This window comes from Tursiops truncatus, chromosome 5 (assembly GCF_011762595.2).
Source record: "Tursiops truncatus isolate mTurTru1 chromosome 5, mTurTru1.mat.Y, whole genome shotgun sequence".
NCBI classification, from domain to species: Eukaryota; Metazoa; Chordata; class Mammalia; order Artiodactyla; family Delphinidae; genus Tursiops; species Tursiops truncatus.
Window position 1 is genome coordinate 100,368,869 of NC_047038.1, and position 22,189 is coordinate 100,391,057.

General features: G+C 38.7%; 1 protein-coding gene across 3 annotated transcripts in view; it reads left to right on the forward strand.

The window, feature by feature from the left end:
- Nucleotides 1-22,189, forward strand: part of ARHGAP24 (Rho GTPase activating protein 24) — a 775,519-nt gene that overhangs the window by 230,011 nt on the left and 523,319 nt on the right. The gene's annotated exons all lie outside the window — the stretch shown is intronic.

The window sequence follows — 22,189 nt, forward strand, 5'->3', positions numbered from 1 at the left end:
CAATGCCTGAGGTCCAGGAAGCCAACATTTCCACCTAATTCCCTGATGTTTAATATTGAGGACACTGAAGGTGCTGCCATCACAACCAAAACTCTCACCATTCACTGTTGCTGTTGCAACTTTCAATGTCCCAGTGGCTTTATGGACTCTACCTCTTTTAACTACTCTTGCTTTGCTTTTGCAACTCATGCCTATTAAGCCTGAGTTTTGAATAACCGTTTCTGTGGCAGATGCTGTGCACACCCACAAATGCATAACACATGCATTCATTTATTTTAACCAGGGATCTGCCAAGCATAAACATAGGCCTTGGGAACACAGAAGTGAGCAAAGCAGATGAAGTCCTTGCCCTCATGGAACTTACCTTCCAGTAGGTGAGGTAGACAATAATACAAATAACTACTTGCCATAATTTCAGGTGATCGTGCTGTGAAGAAAAATAAAGCAAACTAAGGTGGGAGAAAAGTACATTGGTACTCTAAAACAACTATTTTGGCCTTCTCTTGACTCTCAAACCAATATATATATCAAACTCTATAGTATTAGTTAAAGAAACTTCTTATGCAGCTGCAATCAATGAAGGCATTAGACACCGACAAGGTATAGTCTCATAGCAAGAAAGAAGTTTAAAACTTGCCTCAGACCAACATTTGAGAAGTTATGGGAAACATGTAATCATATTTTCTAAGATACCATTTTCGAAATCCAAGTGACAGAAGGACCAAAAATGTGTTAGAGTACAGATGAAGTTTTTAATCTAGTCTTCCCACTATCTTTTTTTGTTTTTTTTTTTTTTTTTGCAGCACGCGGGCCTCTCACTGTTGCGGCCTCTCCCGTTGCGGAGCACAGGTCCCAGACGCACAGGCTCAGAGGCCATGGCTCATGGGCCCAGCCGCTCCGCGGCACGTGGGATCCTCGCGGACCGGGGCACGAACCTGTGTCCCCCGCATCGGCAGGCGGACTCTCAACCACTGCGCCACCAGGGAAACCCCCCACTATCTTTTATATAAAAGTGAAAATGACTTTGGATGAAACAAGTTAGGCGCAACTGAGAGCAGAGTTGTTTATCTGGATTTAGGAGCTAAGCTGCGGGGGCTTTTAAAAGTCTTGGGTTACAAGAGAGAAAGTGGTAGTTACTAAGCTCGGCAGACTAGCGGGGAGAGAAAGGGCACTTTCATCTCCACTGGGGAGCCAAGTCCAGCCTGGAAGGATATCTCAGTATACCAAGCACGATCCTACATTAGTCTTTCCCATCACTTATGGGCTGAGATTTAGATGTGCTTCCCAGCTGAGACATAATGGGATGGCCATAAGGACTGAGGCAAGTCAACCAACAACTAAACGAATGATTCTGAGATGGTTTCTACCATCAAGTCTTTGATAGAACAGGAGGTGGAGTAAGAACAACACTTTGAGTTGAAGTTTTCTTTTCTTTGTGTTTTCACTCTCTATGTTTATGCATTACTAAAATGAAATTATTCTGTAGTGGATCAGTTACAGGGAACTATTTGTATAATAATTAACATTTGCTTTCTAAAACTGTCAGAATTCATAGACTCGGCATTGTCAGGCCAGGCCCACTTATTATAACAAATGGGAGATCCCATTCTTAATGGTCATAATTTGGCAATAGCAAAGAAAAATAAAGTTTGATTTTAACTGTGTTGCATTATAAAAAAGAGAGTTAAATGTACACAGTCTTGAAAATAGTTATTTCAGATTTTTTTACATCTTGAAGAAGTTTACAAATAAATTAATTTGACTCTTCAATAAAAGAATTTTTAAAAAGAATATAGTGATATTAATTCTCTACCAGAAAGGAATACTTTAAAAAGAGTACTAGAAGCCATTGAAGTTTATTTCTCCTTAACAAGCAAGACCACTTTAGCTCATGGAGAGGCAGGATTGTGTGGTGATTAGTGGGATAGATTGGTGCTGGATTTCAGGGTCTAAAACCTCACCTCGTTTCTTACCAGCCATAGAACCATAGATAAGCTTCTTAATCTCTCTGTGCTTCATTTTTTTCCAATGCAAAACAGAGATAACAATGGTACATACCTAATAGGGTTCTTATACATTAAAATAATTATTAGACAAAATGCACCTAGAAAACTATTAAGTAAGTAATAGTTACTACTGTGACTACTAATCATTATTATTAGCTTTATCACTCATGTTGTATGACATGAGTGACTCTTCCCCTGAAATCCCAAGACTCAACAGCATAAAGAAAATAAATTCAGAGACAAACAGAAGGAAATCTAGTATATTAAGAACACTACTGAATAAGGAGGATGTAGAGAGGAAATTTCCTAAATCTCTGAGCTTTATTAAATATAAGGTTTAATCATAAAGGGGTCAAAAGATCAAGTAGGTGAGAAAATGATGGTATATGACTCACTGGGAAAGACAAGAACACTTAATTTGTCCCCAATTTTCCCCTTGAGGTACAAGTAAATGACAGTTTTATTTTGTACCTACTAAAAGTATGTAAAAAAAAATGCTTTCCTGTATTGGCTTCAAATAGACCCTTTCAATACTCTTAATCTTTATACTTTAACAGAATCCTAAGGTCTATCAGTTAATATTACTTTGGAGAGCTCCATTTTCTGTTCCATATTTCTGTTTCTAAATGTGGCTATACAGTCTCCCTAAAACCACACCTAATTCAGATTCAGAGAGAAAGTTCTGAAAATTATAGAGTGAGCACATACTGTCATCAAGTTTCTTGTATGCACTTTATAGAAATGTATTTAATTCCTATGATGGCACTTTGAGATACCTATTATTATTCTTGGAATACTGGGAAATTAAGTAGCTTGCCCAACGTCACCCAAATAGAAGATGATACCTGTTGATTGAATGGGCTTGTTGACTGTAAATACAGTGTGACTTTAATTCAACAACAGTTATTCAAAGATTTCTTGATTCAAAAACTTTCATAGATTTCTTGATTCAAAAACTTTCAGCTTGTTACTTACTAACTGTGTTTATTTGGCAAGTCATTTAACCTTGTTGATCTTTATTTTCTACTGTATTAAATGGAGCAAAGACCAACTGACTACTTCAAAGAATTGTTATGAAGGTTCAGTGAGATGATGAGTAGAAAATGCATCAGAATCAGACAGCTCTGTTTTCAAATCCCTGCTTTACTGCTTAGGAACTTGGCCAAGTTATCTCAACTCTCTGCACTTAAGTGTTCTGATCAGCAAAAATTGGGTGAATTGTGACTGCTTTTTAAGGTATAGTTTTTGAGGTGTAATAATGTATGTAATGAACCTAACTCAAACACTAGAACTTCATAGATGGTTGTGGTTAATATATTTTTTATAATTTAAAACATGTTATACATGTTCTAGGGGGTTCAATCTACCCATAACTCTATAATTATTGAAAATGTAAATTTGAAAATGTGGGACATTTCTGAACACATGGCAAAAATCTAAATCTAAAATTCTCCCTATATTTTGCATATAAATTGTCATATTAGAAGATTTATAAATTGTCATATTAGAAGATTTTTCAAAGGGTCTAAACACTTAAATAAATAATTCATATACAATGCCCACCTCACTTAAACCCTGCAAATGGAAAGGTTGTGCAACCTATTGCCAGGATGAGTTACCATATTTGATAAAGGCTAATTGTGCACTTTTTTGTAAATTGAAAACAGAAAATATAAACAGAAATGCAGATCCAACTGGTGGTAGACTGACAATGTTTCACAAATTCATTCTCTCCATTTGCCTTATTTACAGAGTTTGGGCTGGATACACAGCTGCCCAGCTAGAATTTTCATTCCGCATTGTCCCTTGTAGCTTGGCATGGCCATATGGCAATGTTCCTACCAATGGAATATGAGCAGAAGTGAGTGTGCCCCTTTCAAGTCTTGTACTCAAAGCACTGCACCTGCACTCCTTCTGGCTCCCTCCCCCTTCCCCTCTGAAGCATGGTGACCACAGAACCATATTTGGAAGCTACATGTTAAGATAGCAAGGTTGCTTCTTCATTCTGGGTTTCTGGAAAGCCTTCTGGAGTGGAGCTGCCCCACATTACTGGACTGTTTCATGGAAGAGACTTAACATCACTCTGATTTAAGGCTTGGAACTGGGGTCTATTTGTTATAGGAACTCCAACTTTGCCATAACTAGTACATAATTAAAGTCAGCACATGGATGACCAGGCTTTCTCTTGTTCTTTGTCTTTCTCTGAGAGGCATGACTCCTATCCAAGAGAAACTTACAAAGCAGAAGCAATTATAATGGAAAAAAGCATTAAGGTTAAGGTTAATTTACAGTTAACAAAGGTGAAATGAAGATTCTTATTGAATTATTTGACAGACTAAATTTTCTTCCCCAAAACTTTAAGATCTAAAATGTGCCATAAACAATAAACTGTGGTTCCAAAGCACATAGCCTTTCCATTATTGAAAATGTTATCTTTATCTTATCTCAGTTGGTACAAGGTGGGTTTTAGCAGCATAATTCTGGTGATTTCAGCCTTGTGTTGGCTGGGGAGAACTTACAGGCTGTGACTAATAGGCAAGTAATTTGAGACGTTGCTTCCTTAAATTTTTTACAGACTTGTACATTCTCTTTCTATAAAATTATGGCTATTTCTGCTCCTGGCCAAAAAGTGTTTGCTCAATAAATATTTTAAAAAAGAGTGTTTGAATAAATGGTGCAGAAATGTTATCAATGCAATAGATGATTGTTAAATATTCAGTGAATATCAGTGAGAAGAGAAAACTCATACTTTCTACCCTAAAAAAATAAAAAATGCTTTCTCTTTTGCCACTCTTTCCCAAAATTATTTAAGAAATCTGCTTCACAGTTTGCAACACTAGTTGAGAGTAACTTCTGGGGAAGGTACATAATGAAAAAAATAGTACATAGTCTATTAATATAAATTAATGATCCCAAATATAGATTTAAATAATGGGGACCAAAATCAGTTGTGTGATTTTTTTCACGCTGATGGAAGCCACTAAAACAGTGATATCTATATCCGTAAGAGAAAGGAAATATGAAATATCAAGTTCTTAAATGTAATTTAAAAAACGTAAAGAGCCCTACTCTTCATCACATAGGCAGCACCTTTGAAATAAACAAATCTCTAACTTGATCAATTTTTTGTAGTGCAGATCACAGTATGACCCAACCCAGCCTCTGATGGTCAGCTGCATCATAAGCTCCGTGGCCTCAGCTCTGGGAATATGCTCAGAAGTTGCAGTTCTCTGGAGGCTGGGAGCAGGAAATATCTGAGCCAAACAGAAGTCTGCCTTCCGTCTTTGTAGCTCCAGCAGTTCAAATTAAGAGTTCAAAGCATCATACATCAAAGAAAGGACTTCTAGAATGTAATGGTTTTGAAGGCCAAATGAACACCATGGTTATATTTTTAGAGGTGATTTTTCATGGTGTGAACCTTGCATTGGAAAGTTTTTCAATATAATTGGTTTCCTTTACAATTCTTATAGATCTGAGGAGCCCACAGGCTTTACCAGACTGCCAAGGAATCCACAGCACAAAATGTTTGAGAAACCCTGATCTAGAGTGTTGGAGACTAGTAGGTATTGGCTGGGGCTCAGCACTCCGTTCAACCAGGCTTGAGATAAGAGCTGGATTCTACGTCTATCAGGAAACCAGCCCTGTAAGAGTCAAATAGGACCCTGGAATTCAGTATGTTCTCAGGTCCCCAGAGTTCAATTTAACACCCTTTCATTCCCTGTCTCCCTGATCAACATGCACATTCACTGTGGCTAGTCGAATAGACTCAACTCCACAAACAGCTTTAAAAACCTTGTTTTACACACTGAATTTCTCACCATTGACTTCTAAGTGGTTAAGATTAATGTCTCTATAAACTAAGCTTGATATAAATACAGATTCAACACTATTTTATAGGAAAAATGGTCAAATGTCTAATTGGTGATGCTACCAGTGAGATAGTTCTTTGTCAGTTTTAGACATTCTTCTCTATTGTCCTGTTGTCTTCTGAGAATTTAATGCTATCGTCATGGATTGTGTTGATGGGGACATATTTTAGGCAAAAGAAACTCAACTACTGTGTTTTATAAACACTTGAGGAACAACCAAACTTTGTTTTTGCTTTGCTGAGCAGTTTCTGTCATTTATAAATCCATTTATGTTTGAAAATGAAATTTAATTTATACATCTCTAAATGGTTTACCCATCTAAAACTGTTTGTAAAAATCCAAAGGCAAGGCTGTTTTGATTTTTTTTTATATCTTTTGCCTTCCAGTAGATTGCAAACAGTCCTACTTCACATTCTTTAATTCCAGTAAAATCAGAATTTCCAGTGAAGTGGAATCACCGGAAGGGAGTCCTATGGGGCTGAGGAAACCTGGGTTCAGATACAATTCTAGAACTCACCAGCTGTGTGTTGGAGAGATTTGGCCACATTCTTTTACCTGGTGTTTCTCAACTTGGTGACAAATTATAAACACTGGCTTTAAAATATGATTACCCAGGTCCCCATAAAATATCATTACCCCAGGTTTGGGTTTAAATAGTTTGGCATGGAGTCTAGGCCTCTATATATATATATATATATATATATATATATATATATATATATATATATATTTTTTTTTTTTTTTTTTTTTTTTTTTTTTTTGCGGTATGCGGGCCTCTCCCTGTTGTGGCCTCTGCCGTTGCGGAGCACAGGCTCCGGATGTGCAGGCTCAGCAGCCATGGCTTACGGGCCCAGCCGCCCCGCGGCATGTGGGATCCTCCCGGACCTGGGCACGAACCCGTGTCCCCTGCGTCGGCAGGAGGACTCTCAACCACTGTGCCACCAGGGAAGCCCAAGGCCTCCATATTTTTTACGTCTTTGAAAAATTATTTAGCTATAGTTGATTTATAATATTGTGTTAGTTTCAGGTGTATAGCTTCAGATTCCTTTCCATTATAGGTTGTTACAACATACTGAATATAGTTCCCCGTGCTATACAGCAAATCCTTGTTGTCCATATATTTTACATATAGTGGTGTGTATCTGTTAATCCATTACTCCTAATTTATCCCTCCCTCTCCCCTTCCCCCTTTGGTAACCATAAGTTTGTTTTCTATGTCTGTGAGTCTGTTTCTGTTTTGTAAATATGTTTACTTGTATTATTTTTTTAGTTTTCACATATAAGTGATATCATATAATATTTGTCTTGCTCTATCTGACTTCACTTGTATGATAATTTCTAGGTCCATCCATGCTGCTGCAAATGACAACATTTCTTTTTTTAGGGCTGAGTAATATTCCATTGTGTACACACACACACACACACACACACACACACACACACACACACACATACCACATCTTCTTTATCCATTCATCTGTTGGTGGACATTTTGATTGTTTCCATGTCTTTAAGCCTCCATATTTTTTGAAAGCTCCCTTTGGTGATTCTAGTGGGCTATCAGAGTTGATAGATTATTTGGGTTTCAATACCTCCATGTGGTTAAACAGAAAAGTACTTAAATTTTTATATCCTGAGGTTATTATGAAAATCAATGGAAATAATGTATTTTAACATTTAAACCATAAAACACTATAAAATTAATGATGATGAGGCAACATGACAGAAGATTTCTGTACCCCTTGGTCAGCATTGCCTATGTTTCAATGAGGAAAGCCACTTCAAAATAAAGAGCAAATGTTTATTGTTATCATTATAGAGCAAAGGTTTATTGTTATCATTATTACTGTTTTGTTCCTTCACCTGTTTGTAAATTCCCAGCTTATTTATGATTTCTCATAGAATAAATGATGAGCATAATTTAATAATATTGCTAACATAAGAAAGATTATTTTTATTATTTATTAGAACATTTAAAAATCAGAAACTACTTTAACATTATTATGAGGTTGACATTTTGGTCACCACGTAAACATTTTTATAATGAATGACTTGGATTTCTTAAGCAATTTGATAATCTTGCTCAAGACTCATGCATTTTTTAAAAATTTTATTTATTTATTTTTTTTGTGGTACGCAGGCCTCTCTCTGTTGTGGCCTCTCCCGTTGCGGAGCACAGGCTCTGGACGTGCAGGCTCAGTGGCCATGGCTCACGGGCGCAGCCGCTCTGCGGCCTGTGGGATCTTCCTGGACCGAGGCACGAACCTGTGTCCCCTGCATCGGCAGGCGGACTCTCAACCACTGCGACACCAAGGAAGCCCGAGACTCATACATTACTATTTTTGATTATTGTTTTTGTTGATATTAGAGCAAGAAGAATATACCCTGTAGGTTACTGGCTACATAGGATCATTTGAGGAGGTGCTTTGGGTCAGGTTCCCCAGCAGCAGAGCCTGAGCTAGGGATTTGGTTACGTATGATTCAGTGAGGGAGTGCTCCCAGGAGAAAGGGAGTGAGGTAAGTCAGCTTGGGCAAAAGAAGCAGCTAAACAATGATGTGCTCTCAGGAGAACTCTGTCTTCAGTCAGCTCCGTAGGGAGCTCGAGAGCATCCATAGCACCACAGAGTTTGTCCCACCTGGGGCAAGGGGGACAGCCTTTTGTACCCCAGTGACAGATTTTGAATGAAGACAATTCTCTGGAGAAGAGAGGCAGCTGTGCACCATAGTAGTCAGACTCACTACAGCTGGAATGTAGTAGTCAGACTCACTACAGCTGGCTGATAAATGAATCCTGGAAAGAATACCCACAGCATTTTATCCGCTGCTCCAAATATCCTCCCATCTGCCATTTCATGTTAATATTTTCATTCTCTTGAGTATTTAAGAGTCTTTGGTAAGATGAAAATATCCTTTGTATTGGTCATACCTTAGGTTGATACCTTAGCTGTCAAGGGAGAGGAGACAGATATTTATTGAGCACCTACTAGGTTTTAGTCACTGTGACATGCTATCATCATTCACAAAAATTTTCTTACATAATTCAAGGGATACTTTAATGAGAAGTGCTTAATAGTCTGAGATCAAAATACGCCTAAGAAAGATATTTAAAGAAAAGGAGTAATTTCATGTCCTCTTTGAGGACATGCACCAAATGTTAGTATCTTTGTGTATTTCCAGTGCAACATAAAAATTATTCAGGAAATCTGTACTAAACACATCAATAAATAAATGGCACTAGGAAACAGAATGATGACGGAGAAAATCTATTAGCAGAATTTTGTCTGCTCACAATTTTCCCCAGAGTTAGGGGAAAAAAAGCAACCCCAAAGATAGGGATTAGATTTAGACTTAACAAAACACAGAAACCTATATGAAAATGGCACTGGTGCTGCATAAAGACAGAATTTCTATTCATGATTTTTTAAATTGAAAGTCTAGTATTATTCTGAGGTATTTATCCTAAAATATGCTTGATTTAATGCAATACCCTACAAATTACCAATTGTGTCAAAATTCTGTAGATTCCTCCTTTGTGAACCATGGTTAGAGCTTTGTTGATTTGATAATCACAGTGGAAAACATTTGTTCATTTCCTTACAATCTTCCAGGCAGAATGCCCATCAGATTTTCATCAACTTTGCAAACACATTCTTCTGGCATGGAACATGATTTCATTAAATTGTGCTGGAACTTTCTTCCGGGGTTACACGAAACAAACTGCAGGTGTGAGTTGGGTTTTTTTTTCACTCCCCTACACTGTACTGCCATCCTTATAAACTCCAGTCTGCTGTCTAATCGAAGGAGGCTTCAGAAAATTCACCTTTTTCCTGTCATCAACAAGTCCCTTTACCAATAAAAATGGCTGATTTGTATCCTAAGAATACTGGTTTTTGATCATTTTTTATCCTTAAACATCAGTACCAGGAAGATCAAAATTTGCAAAAATAAACAGTCATGTATTCACTTCCTCATTTCTATCATCTTGCAGCTGTCTGAAAACCATGATCTTCTCCTGTGGGCCTACCCAACCATTTGAAGTTTGCAGTATTTTCCGTTCAAAACATCAACGTATAAGCAAGTGTTTTATTTAAAATTAGTAAAATGGCAACCAGTTAAAGATACTTTAGGGTCAGAAATACAGATATAAATATGCTGGCCTTCATCTAAGAACAAAGTACTGTGATAAGCCATAGGCTCCTTGGAATTCCTCCTTTATGGGTAATAGATTTACACTAATTTGTTTATAGCCTCTCCATAGTCACTGTGGTGCTCTCCTGACAGAGCCAGAGCTGCTTGGATTAGCCTGGCCTCTGGTCAGGGAACAAAATAAAACTATTTGGTATTAAACACAAGTTTTGCCTCCATCCAGTACTCTCACCTCCTAGATCTCTACATCTCTACCTTTTCTCTTCCCTGACCCATGTGAGTGAAGGATTTAATATGCCAAAGAGTATCCCACAGGTGGGATATCTAGGTGAAGCAGAGTCCTGGCAGAGCAGCTATAACTCCAGGGCACAGTTTAACTCCACCTCTTTCTCCTGAAAGAAGCATATGGCAATGGAATAGAAGAAGATTGGAAATCATAACAAGATGGATACTTTGAAGCCACTGTATTACTTACTATTCATGATTCCTTTGAAAATAACCTGTGACATATACAGCAATGCATTACCGCACTGCAGATGCTCAAACCAGTACATCAACAGGACACTCACAAAAGTGGTCAACAGTTCACCCCTGATTACTACGTACAGCCACTAGGGGAAGTGTGATAGCAGCAGGGGCATGACTAGGGAGGGGTTAGAAGGCCTGATTACCTGTGCACCGTGGATAAATCTTTCCAAGTTTTACTCCAATGTTATAAGACTGGATTAGATGATTTCTAAAGTCTCTGAACAGAAACTTAAAATCAGAGAGCCTTATTTCTCCAATAATCAGGTAATTAGTCCTTAGAGATCAGTTAATAAAACTCTCTTATAGACCTGGAGAGGTGAGGTCAGTGGAAACGCACATAGTGCTAGTGATGAGGGCAGCATGGTGAACACAGGCTCCATCATACACTTGGTCAGGGATTATCTCTAATCTTTTCAATAATTAAGAACAGTAAGTAATCATCTTCTTTTACAGGTGAGGAGATTTCTAATGGTTAAAAGACTTGACCAAGCTATCGCATCAAGTTATACAGAGAACCCTTCTGTTGAAGCCATGTATTTTCAAGTATACCACAGGTTTTGCTACATCTAGAACTAAAACACTGTCTCCTCCTCTTTGGGACTTTTAAAATTCTATGACTATCCTAAATGTCCAACAATTATAGCATAGCTACAGAATAGCTACAGAACAGCATAGCTACCTTATAGCATAGCTACAGAATGCAATGCCAGTAAGTAAAAATGATGTGACCCATTCAAATATATTGTTGAGGGAAAGACATAATGTAACAAGTTGATCCTATAAATGTATTTTTTAGATATATAAATACATCAAAATGTTCATAGAAGTTGAGTTTGGGAGGTAGAATCTGGGGTGAATTCTAGTTTTTCTTTTTCCCTGTGAGAGTTTCTAAATTTTCTACAATGAATAACCATGACCTTGTTGCTTAACTATGTTGAGCCTCAGTTTGCTCAACTGAAAAATGGGAATAATCATGGTACTTGTCTCATAGGGTTTATTGTCTGGGTCATATGACAAAATTTTGTAAAATGCTCAGGCTAGCGCCTGGCCCATTGTGTGCACTAAATATTTGTTAGTCACTGAGAGAAAAAGAAAACTTTGTTTTAAAATGAGTTCTGTTTTTTCTTAAATTAGTGTCTAACATATAATTTATTTTAAAAGTCAATTAAGCTAAAATTAACTTTTAAACTTTTTGCAAGATTACCATCATTCTGGAAGATAATTGTAGTTACTGGGAGGTATAGCCCAATCAAAGCTGGACTATAGCCTATTTTTATTGAGGCCAAGACTTCAAGTAGTGATGTACTTGATGCTATATAATTAAAACATAAAAGTTACTAAAATGCAAGTGCAGCAGAAGCTCCAGCTGGAGACTAAACTGTGTTGTTTGCCCTGGGATTTAGGTTATGTCTCAGCATGTCCAAGAGACTAGTAAAGGCTACCTCTGATGCATCTATTTGCCCGAGGGACTGAGGATTCTTCTGGGAAAACACCTAGGGGAATAAAGTGCAGACACTCCAGTTTGAATAAAAAACAACAGGCAGGTTTACAGGAGAAAGTTGATTTTGAGATGTGTTTATTATACTTTGGACAAAGTAAGTGGAATGTCCTACTGACCAAGATTCAAGGAGGGATGGTCAGAGCTGGCTTTAGAGAAGGACAGGGAGTCATATATGGAAATTTAACAAGGATCTAAGGAGGTTCCCTGGAGTGACAATGTTCATGGATCGATGAATATACGGGCCTGCTGGTCGGGCCTATTTTAGAAAAGAAAATTTGCTTTCTTGTTAGGTAAATTCCAAAACCAGCGAACGTGGTCTCCAGAATCGAGGGGATATTCTTAGAATCCCAGAGAATGCTAAATCAGCAAACCCTTTCCCTCACTAATCTACCTAAAAAAAAAAAAAAAAAAAAAAAAAGTGCTACACAAAACCCTCTGCTCATGTTTTCATTTTTCCCAGTGTCTTTTTAGGATGAGCCCTGACAGATAGTTGAACAACTGCCCTTTGGACGGTGGCTGCAGAGAGCTGAGCAAGGGCCTGGGAATTCTGAAATACGGAGCAGATGAAATTCTTAAAACTTGATTATCTTGAGTTCTCTAACATTCTTTTATCTGTCAACATTATCATATTAAATTTTTTATCATGCCTGAAATGTTTATTCCTGCAGTGAAAATCACTCCAGGTTGCAGTTTTTCCCCTTCTCAAATATATTGCTATTTCTCAAGATGATTGTTTTTATTTCATCATCCATCATGATAAAAACTGGCATAACCTGGAGCTTGACTGTTTACTATCTTTGGATTAGTATTTCTTATGGTGACACACCTATTCCATTGAGTAAAATTCTAAGCTGCAGTAGGCTGGGGGCTGTGACTGTCAGCATTCAGAAAAGGAACATATAACAAACATAGTGCAATGGCAGTCTATTGTGAGGGTTTTCCTGGTCTCAGTAGGAATAGATTTTTGCCATAAACATCACAGGGGTATGTATCTTGGTTTTATAGGAAATCACATACCTCCAGGTGGGTGATCTTGTGATGCTCTGATCATCATCTCTTAGAGAAGAGATTCCAGCCTTCCTCTCCCACACGTTCTTGGAAGGACCTAATACCTTGTACAGCTGTATTCCATCTCATTTCTATTCCTAAAGAGAGGAGATGGGTTAATAGCTGTATAGACAGAAAATTGTTTTCAGAAGGAGTTGGGAACAGAGCTGTAAAACCATAATATCTTCCAGACCAACTTTTTGTTATTCAGGCAATCATAACAGACACTCAGTATTATATTCAGACAGAGGGCTTTTCTACTCTTTTCCAATTCCCTTTTAGAGCCTGACTTCTTTTAATAATATCTCTTCATACTTGGCTTCTCAAGCAAGAGCCCCATCTTAATATTTTTGAAAGTGAGCTCTCTCTATCAATTGTCTTGACTCAAATTTTCCTATATTGGCCCTGCTCTTCCATTTATGATAATTTTAGATTCTCAGATCACATTTTCTTCTTATATCTCTTCTGTCTTCAGATTCACCTATCCAAAATATCTTTGTTAATACTTGATACCTGCATCAATTCTCCAATGGTACATTGGGTTTCTGGGTCCCCTCAATTGTGGAAATTTCTTTCTACTTTCTTGCCTGTCTACAGAACCTCATCATTTGAATGTGTTTTAAAATTCCTTGGCTTTGTTTCAGTTTTCCTTGTCAAGTAAAGTTCCCTTTATTATACAAGTTCCAACTCTTCACTGACTTTTAGAGAAAATATGTGCTTGTCATTCAGATCCAACCTACGTCATTCATGTTTGTAAAGTTATTCTTACTTCACTGAACTGGTCTCAATTTACTGACCTTGTTTTTAATTTCTCTACTGGCATTTTTCTTGGGCAGTTTTTTCCTCACTGTTTTAAAGTTCTAAGCCCTAGCCTGCTAGATGGGGGCAAACCCTCATTCTTAAGAAGAATCTTTGCTAATATTTCTAGGTCACAGTAGCATTCAAGGGCAGTCGGCTCTGCCACAGAACTTTATTTTTGCTAAGAACTACATAACTACCTGCATCAACTTTATTTATCAGGAAAATAAAGCCAGTCCTTCTCCCTTCCCCTGAGAAAAAAGAACCAATGGGATTCCAAGGAATAACTTACCACTGTAAGTCTTCATCTATCTCTTTCCCTCTTTAAATGGCTTTTGCTTTCTGCTAGCTCACCATTTCAATGTTTTTCAGGCTTGTATAAAAGCTGTCTTTTACTTTTCCTTTTCATTGACAATGTTACATCTGTCTTGTGAGCTGTTTTTAGGCGGTTTACATATATTTCGTGGCAGATAAAGAACTATTTGACCAGAGACTTCAGCTGAAACTATTAGTCAGGATTCTTCCATAGAGCTATGGTGTTAGACCAGGGCTCAGATGGGGATTGTTTTCTAGACTGTGTCTGATCTGTTCTACTCAAACGGGCAGTGCATTAAGAAGTAATTTTATAACTAAATTGCTTATCAGAAATAAAATCATGCCACTGAAAAGTTTTAGAACTAAGAGGAACCTGAGTATTCTAACTCCCTAATTTTAGGGTGAGGAAGCCAAGGTGCAGAGAGGTTGCTTGTCCAGGCTCACAAATAGCAAGCAGGGTGTAGCAGAGGGAATAGTGCCCAGTGAGATTTAGTGACATTCATCCAGTGTTCAGATACTTAACATCAGATCATGTTCCAAATACTTGGGGCTTATTTCTCTCCCACCCTGTGCCCATTTTATGCATTATGAAGAAAGCTTTCTGACTTCTTAAAGGAAAATACTGGATTTTTTTGATGTCTATGTTTGTAACATCACAAGCATAAATTATAATCTGGTGCAGTAATACTGTTTAGTATAATTTTATTTGTCTAATTATAGCAATAAAATAAGGCCCAAGTTATTGTTTCTTTTTCTGTCTTCCTCAAATAACTTCTAAACCTTTCCTGAATCCACTTATCCCTCCTTCTTTCTGCTTTAGTTGCACCTTCTAGCTTGCCAATTCTAATCTCCTGTAGGTTGAGAAACATTCAGGTCAATATTGTATGTTAAGTAACATTTACTAAGCCTCTCAATGAGTGATCATGGACATAAGATAGGCTTGCATGCTGGAGTTGCCCCTTTTCTGTTTATTTCTGAAATCTGGGTGATGATCTTGGAATCTCCACAGAAGTGGAGAAGAGGGCATTTCTCTCACCTAAACCTACTGAGAGGGCATGAGTATTCACCCGTAACACTTTGTTGAAGAGGGTCTCCTACCCATGCATTTTGAATAAATCCCCCAAATGCTCGTGTTCCAACTTACAGGCCTGAGAGAAAACTAAAATTCGACTCTTTCAAACATATTTTAATTTATAATTCTGGATTGCTTCTTATGTTCTACGATTTTCCTTAGACCAATAAACTGCTCCATTTAGAAGGGAATGAACAGGGTACACTCATTTAAGAGCTATAGTGTGAGATGTGTTCAGAAGTCCTGTGCCCTTGATCTGAAAGATGAAAGAAGCACTTTGTCAGGAATGCTGGCTTCCCAGGCTTTCCCTTTGCTGAGCAGGTAAATGAAAATATTAGAGAATGGTTGACAGAACAGGAACGCCACTAGGCAGATCTTTCTTTGTGAGTAATGAAGCACTATTCTTTCTAAATGTCAGGGTACTCCATCAGAGCAAATGCTTTCAGTGATCTCTTTCACATACTGGCCTCTCACTATATATATATACTAACATTTCCAGACAGTGATTGTAAAGCAAAGTCAAAAGGAGGAAGATGTGAACTGCAGTGGATCCAGGCTTGATTGACTATTAGTATCAGAAACTTCAAAAGTTCAAAATAGCAACTGTGCTGTCTCACTATTTTTTCTTATTAACAGGGGTGAGTGGAAATAAACGGCAATAATCCTAACTCAATTTCAGAGTAAGAGCCATCCTAACTCCGTGAATTGTAACCATCAGAGAGAAATGATCCTAGGAAACCTCTAATTTCTGTGTATCAGTCAGTGTGTTCCACTCCTCTGTATACTCAGATACTAAAACAATAATTTCAAAGTAGAGTGTCAAATTGTTTTGATATTAGCTTTTCTAAAAGAGAATCATTGTTTTTAATATTCTTTCTTCCTTATATAGCAATATTTATGTTTTATGGGTTTTGTTGTTGTTTTTTTGTTTTGCGGTACGTGGGCCTCTCACTGTTGTGGCCTCTCCCGTTGCGGAGCACAGGCTCTGGACGCGCAGGCTCAGCGGCCATGGCTCACGGGCCCAGCTGCTCCGCGGCATGTGGGATCTTCCTGGACAGGGCACGAACCCATGTCCCCTGCATCGGCAGGTGGATTCTCAACCACTGCACCACCAGGGAAGCCCCTGTTTTATGTTTTTGTGTTGTCAACTGACACTGAATTTTATGAAGTTCAGGCTTACCTAGAATTCCTCTTTTGATTAATTTATGTGGTATTTTTATCTGTTTAGCATTTAATTTATTAGATCTTGTTTATCTGCTCTGGTATATTTTGTCAATAATATACTTAGAAATGTGGTTCTGATTTGTTTTAATGTGATAAATTTTGGTCTTTGAGACCCTGAAAAGCTGGACCTAGAACCTGCATTAGGCACTGCTCTTCATAGCTTTACACGATCATCAGTATTACTGGTAGGGAGGAGAATGAGTTCATGTGATATTTTCTTCCTATATTATAAATAGTATCTGCTGCTTGATTATTTAAAAATATATTATAAACCATGCTCTTTTATCATCCTACTTTGTGTATTATTTTTTGTTTCCCCATAGATTTTATTTTAGAATGAGAGTACCTTTTCTATCCAGGTTTTTAAATGTTTTAATAAATGTTTTGCAGGTTTTTCCCCCTTATTCATCAACATTCTTTGTTCAGAGTAATGCAAATAGTATAAGAGAGAAAGAGAGAGAGAGAGTAGTGTATGTTTCTCAAAATAAAGGAAAAATACTTGAACAGAAAGTGACATGTAAAAAGAAGAAATAGACAAAGGGCAAGTAAATAACTATGGTTTGAACTGTAGTAAGAGATGAAACTAAGGTTCTGTATTTTTCATGATAATCAACCTTGTAATTAAAAATTTTAAAGATTTAAAAGACATACTATGCATTTCAAATAGTGATCTTTTAAGTTTTCTGGCTATTTGATCCCCAGCCATGAAATAAACTAATAACAGAATTCCATTTTAGGACATCATTTTAGGAAAAAATGACCTTAAAACCTTCAAGAGATTCAGATTCTACGTTTCTGACAAAGAATCCAAAAGAGTTGTATGCTCCGCATTCTTTTCCCCCCAGGCTGGGCTCACTGAGAGTAGCATTGTCCTTAGAAGTAAGAGCTGAGGCGCCTTGGGAAGAAACACAAGGGAGGTGGTGGTGGCGGGGGGTGGGGGGGTGGGGGGGCGTTAGGAGGCAAATGAAAGTTTTTCTATTGTTACTAGAAAAGTTCTTAGGGAACTGTCAAAACCTAACCTGGGGCTAGTCTCTGGGAAACTATGGCCACTTTAGAAAATAGGAAAATGTCTAGATTGTTGTTTCAAAACATATTAGTCCCCAACAGCTTTGTATTCATAGCTAAGATCTCACAAAAACAATGACTTCCCTTGGCCACATTGGTGTTGTTACTGACTATTGGCTTCTGGTGCTGTCCTTGCTTTTCATTGCTCCACTTGGTGTTCTGGCTTTGTCAAATTCCCGGCAGCCTGACATGCTCCAGTGTGATCTCAATCGGCCCTGGCTCTCCTGTGTGATTCTGGCTTGTCGATTCACCCCTGACTTGCCCACCATCTAACATCTTGACCCAGTGCTTCTGAACTTGGAACCTTGTGCTACTCCAAATGGCCTCCCTCCCTAAGAGAAATGGAACCCTCTTAATTCCCAGGAAGAAAATAAGTGAACAGCTCTGACCCTCCCTTCCTGGTTTCTTCCCTCCTAAGTGTCACCAGCTTAACTCAGTGATTTAACTGCATTTCTGTGTTGCCATTCTTTGGTCACACTGCCCACTATGGCATGCATTAACTTTTAAGGTCCCATATATTTCATGGAAGGTCGAAAGAATTTTATACCCCTCTCTGCCATTCCCAGGTTTTAGTACACTCTTGCGTGACATCCATCACCCAACAAATTTACGTGAGGGATCCAACTATGTACTCATAATTGTGATAGGCAGGTGGGGGCTTAACAGGACAAATATGTTAACGTTGTTGCCTTTTTTTTTTTTTTTTTTTTGGTACGCGGGCCTCTCACTGTTGTGGCCTCTCCCGTTGCGGAGCACAGGCTCCAGACGCGCAGGCCCAGCGGCGATGGCTCACGGGCCCAGCCGCTCCACGACATGTGGGATTTTCCCGGACCGGGGCACGAACCCGCGTCCCCCGCATCGGCAGGCGGACTCTCAACCACTGCGCCACCAGGGAAGCCCAACGTTGTTGTCTTTAAGGAGCTTATTTTAGTCTTAAGACAAAAGTTAAGTTTGTGTGAATGGACTGACCCTTTTGTACAAAACATACAGTCCTCCACTCCAGCACAGGGATAGAGAAAAGCTCCCCAGAGGAGAAGCTCTGACAGAGGGGACTACAATTCTGTCAGATTCTGACATTTTCCTAGTTGATGTTGTTGTCTTCTTGTGTATTGCCACTTCTGCCACTTTATTCTGTGTCACACCCCTGCTTTCCCTAGGCCACTCATACAACAAAAATCCCTTCTCATGTCCGCTTTATTTAGCATAGTTGGGAATACATAGATTTTCACTCTCAAAATGTATTATTAGATAGCAGGTAAAATAAAATGTTAATAAACAACAACAATAAATCCTAACGTCTTGTTGAATGGTTTACCAGTGGTGATGCTGTCTGTGATAGGAGGAGAGGGCAGAGAGTTTTGAAGAATAAGTGCATGTCAAGGGTGTTGTAAGACATGAATAACACATTATAGTTCAAGACCAGTTCCTCCCTTTGCTCTTAGGGGCTCCAGCAGGAAAGTAAAGTTTTCCAGTTCTAAGGATACCAGCAAAAGGAAGGAAGACATAATCTAAGCTAAAATCTTCCATAGCTTAGAGCAACATTGACCACAGAACCTTCATTAGGCTGGAACACATGTGCAGCCACCTGTACTATTCTCTCCCTCTCACTCCTTAGTTGTCTTTTGACCATGTGGTTATTGGAGATCATATTTTTTTCCCGGCACTCTGGAACCTATCAACGTGAACAACATCCTCCACTGAAGAACAGACAACCACTGATAAAATCAAGCCTCTTCTTATTTTAAGCCTCCCCAGTATGTCCCAGACACAAAGGGAAATTCACTTCAAATTTCTCCTCAGAAGCTCTTGCCTACTTCACAACTGATTTATAGGCAGTGAGCATGAAATTATACTTTATCTTTTCCTGGATTAGGTTTCCAGTCCTGCCTCTCCAAATAACTTAGAAAAAAGAGAAGGTTCAGGGATGGTTCTAGAATCAGCCAAAAAAAATGCAATATACAGTGTTAATGTCTGTTTATTGAACTTTTCATATGCAGATAATAATGCTGGAATATTGTGACAGGTAGTCTATTAGCCTTCACTGACATTTTATTGGCCACTCCAAGATCAGTGGCTACTAAACGGTCTTCCTTTGTATGTTGTGTGATTGCTGTCTCCTTCCCGATGTGAAAATATCTCGGCCACAGTGGTCTTCTACGCTCAAGGACTCCATCTGCAGATGCCTGTTTCTCGGCTTACGTGGAGAATTTCAGCATGAAGGGGAGAGGGCCACCCGTCCCTCTCACGAAATATTTTCCCCATGTCAGGAGCAGAGCATCTTTTCCACCTGCTCATTCCTGCTTCCAACAATATGCCACATACCCTTTCCTTTCCTGGCCCTTTGACTTTGTGCATCTAGCTGCTCACTCAGCTCATAAGGATCTCCTGGGTGCTTATTGTTTGCGTGCACTTTGAGCTTCTTACCACCTTCTGCTCTTGGATGTTTGCCTACCTGAATTTAGACTCACCTGCTCCCTGCTCTTCTTGTTCACAGTTCACACGGAGACTGCTTCCTGGTCTCGAAGCCTTCATCCTTGATCTGTTGCCACTCATGAATATAGAGAGCAAGTTGCTTTTCAGGCAATTAAATGTCAGAATTGTCTGTATGCAATTTTTGTATCCTCTCCAAGAGGATCGTTGTAAAACCTGGTCTTTCCTTGTGCTTATATCTGTCTTGCTTCAGTTTTCTCTATGGAGCTTCAGCACGTGAATTTCAGTCTTTCGTGTATCTGTTTCAAAATCTTGAAGTGAGGAGTGCTGGATTTGCGTATAAGAAGACATTACCATTTAAGAACTCACTATTGATTGGTACATTGTTGGTAACAAGGAATAGGGTTTAAGGGGTTTCATGCGGAACTGGAAAGAAAGCATGGTATGGTTGGTATACATGACAGCCAAATCCCAATTTTGTGATGAGAACACCTGTTTCTAAATCAAGTTTGAGGAAGTTGGAAGGGAACACGGACTAAAGGAAAAAACGCTAGATGTTAGACAGACTTAGGTTCTCAGTCCAGAACTGTTTGCTTATTCCCTAGGTAACTTTAGACATGTCACTTACATCTCTCAATTGCATACCTTTGGTTAAAGAATCAAGTGGGACAATACACACAAAAGGTCTAACATAATTCTTAGACTGAAATAGGTCCTTAATAAACATTAGTAACCCACATCCTCTCTCATCAGACCTTCCATTCTTTACACTGCTGCTGCTCTGTACACAAATTTGATCATGTTGATTTCTTGCTTAGAAGCTTCAATATCTTAGAATGAAGTAATACCTCATAGAATGAAGATAAAACTTCTTAACATGGCCACAGTATCTGTCTTTACCCATTAAGTTACCTAAGCATAATGGTGCACGTGTTTGGGAGGGCATTCCCTCTTACCCACCACCCCTCTTTAGTTTTCCAGAACACTTTTGCCTTTTAGTGTTGCCCTTATTGCCTATTGACAAGTGTAGGGTTGAAAGGAGGTTATCTGTGTGGAAAGTAACATAAGGCAATATAAGCACGGAGCAAAATCATGAAGAGGTGGTCAGTTTTTCTGCTGAAAGGATAGAGGCTGATGGGCTATCAAAGGGAGAGATTAGCATAGCTTCTCTGAATGCACAATATACTTTGTTCACTGGGGTGGAAACTGGACCATCTATGGCCTCAGTTCCCATACAACTCCCAGATGGGAGTAGCAGATGTGATCATTTTGGTGCATGATGGGAGGTCTCTGGAGAACGTCTTTGCCCAAGTCTGTGGGTTGCTCTATGTCTCATTCCTTTGTCTCTCACCCTCTCACCACATCTCCTTCATCTGCTCTATTTCTCCACATTGGGAAACTATTTCTAGACAAGAGTTAAGAAGTGATCTCTAAATCAAAATATATTCTCACCAGGTCTGCTGCCTATTTATACTAGTCTTACCATGACCCTAAGTCATGGGATTTTAATCTATTTTTTGGTTGCTGCTGTTTTCATTTGTTTTCCCTGTGCTATCCCTTGCCTGAGACAAATGAACTGATAGATTGAAGGCAAAGGGAAGAAGGGAATACTAGAAACAAAAATGCATTGGTTAGTATTTCAGAGGTAGTATATCATCATATAAGTGTAATTCCAACCCACAGAAATGTTCTAGGACCTATCTACCATGTGAATAATATTTATAAGAAAAAATGTAGCATAAGTTCAATCAAAGTTATTAGGAATACATTACCTGCTGCTGTAAGAGGGCACCAGGGTAGATTGCTTGCCATCATCCTATTCCTCTGACTACTAAGTAGTTGAACTGAGGACTCTTCCAGCTGTGAGCTGGGCAGAGGAGTATTTGGAGCAACCTGGGGCCATGTCAAAATCACCCAGGATACTGCTCCATTTCGGGCTTGCTTCCTACCTTCTTTCCTGCACTCTCTTGATCTTTTCTTCTTCTCTGTAGCTACCAGAAGACTTTCCTTTCAGCAAGGATTTCTCTTCTTCCCTGTGGACTGTTATACAACAAAGTCTCTACAACTTTGGCCTTTATCCTTTGTCTCTGAAGTTAGTAGATAAGTTGTTGTTTCTGTTTTTTAGCAAAAATGGAAAACAGGCAAGGAAAAATCACATTTTCAGGTCTAGTTCTTGTCCTCTCACTCT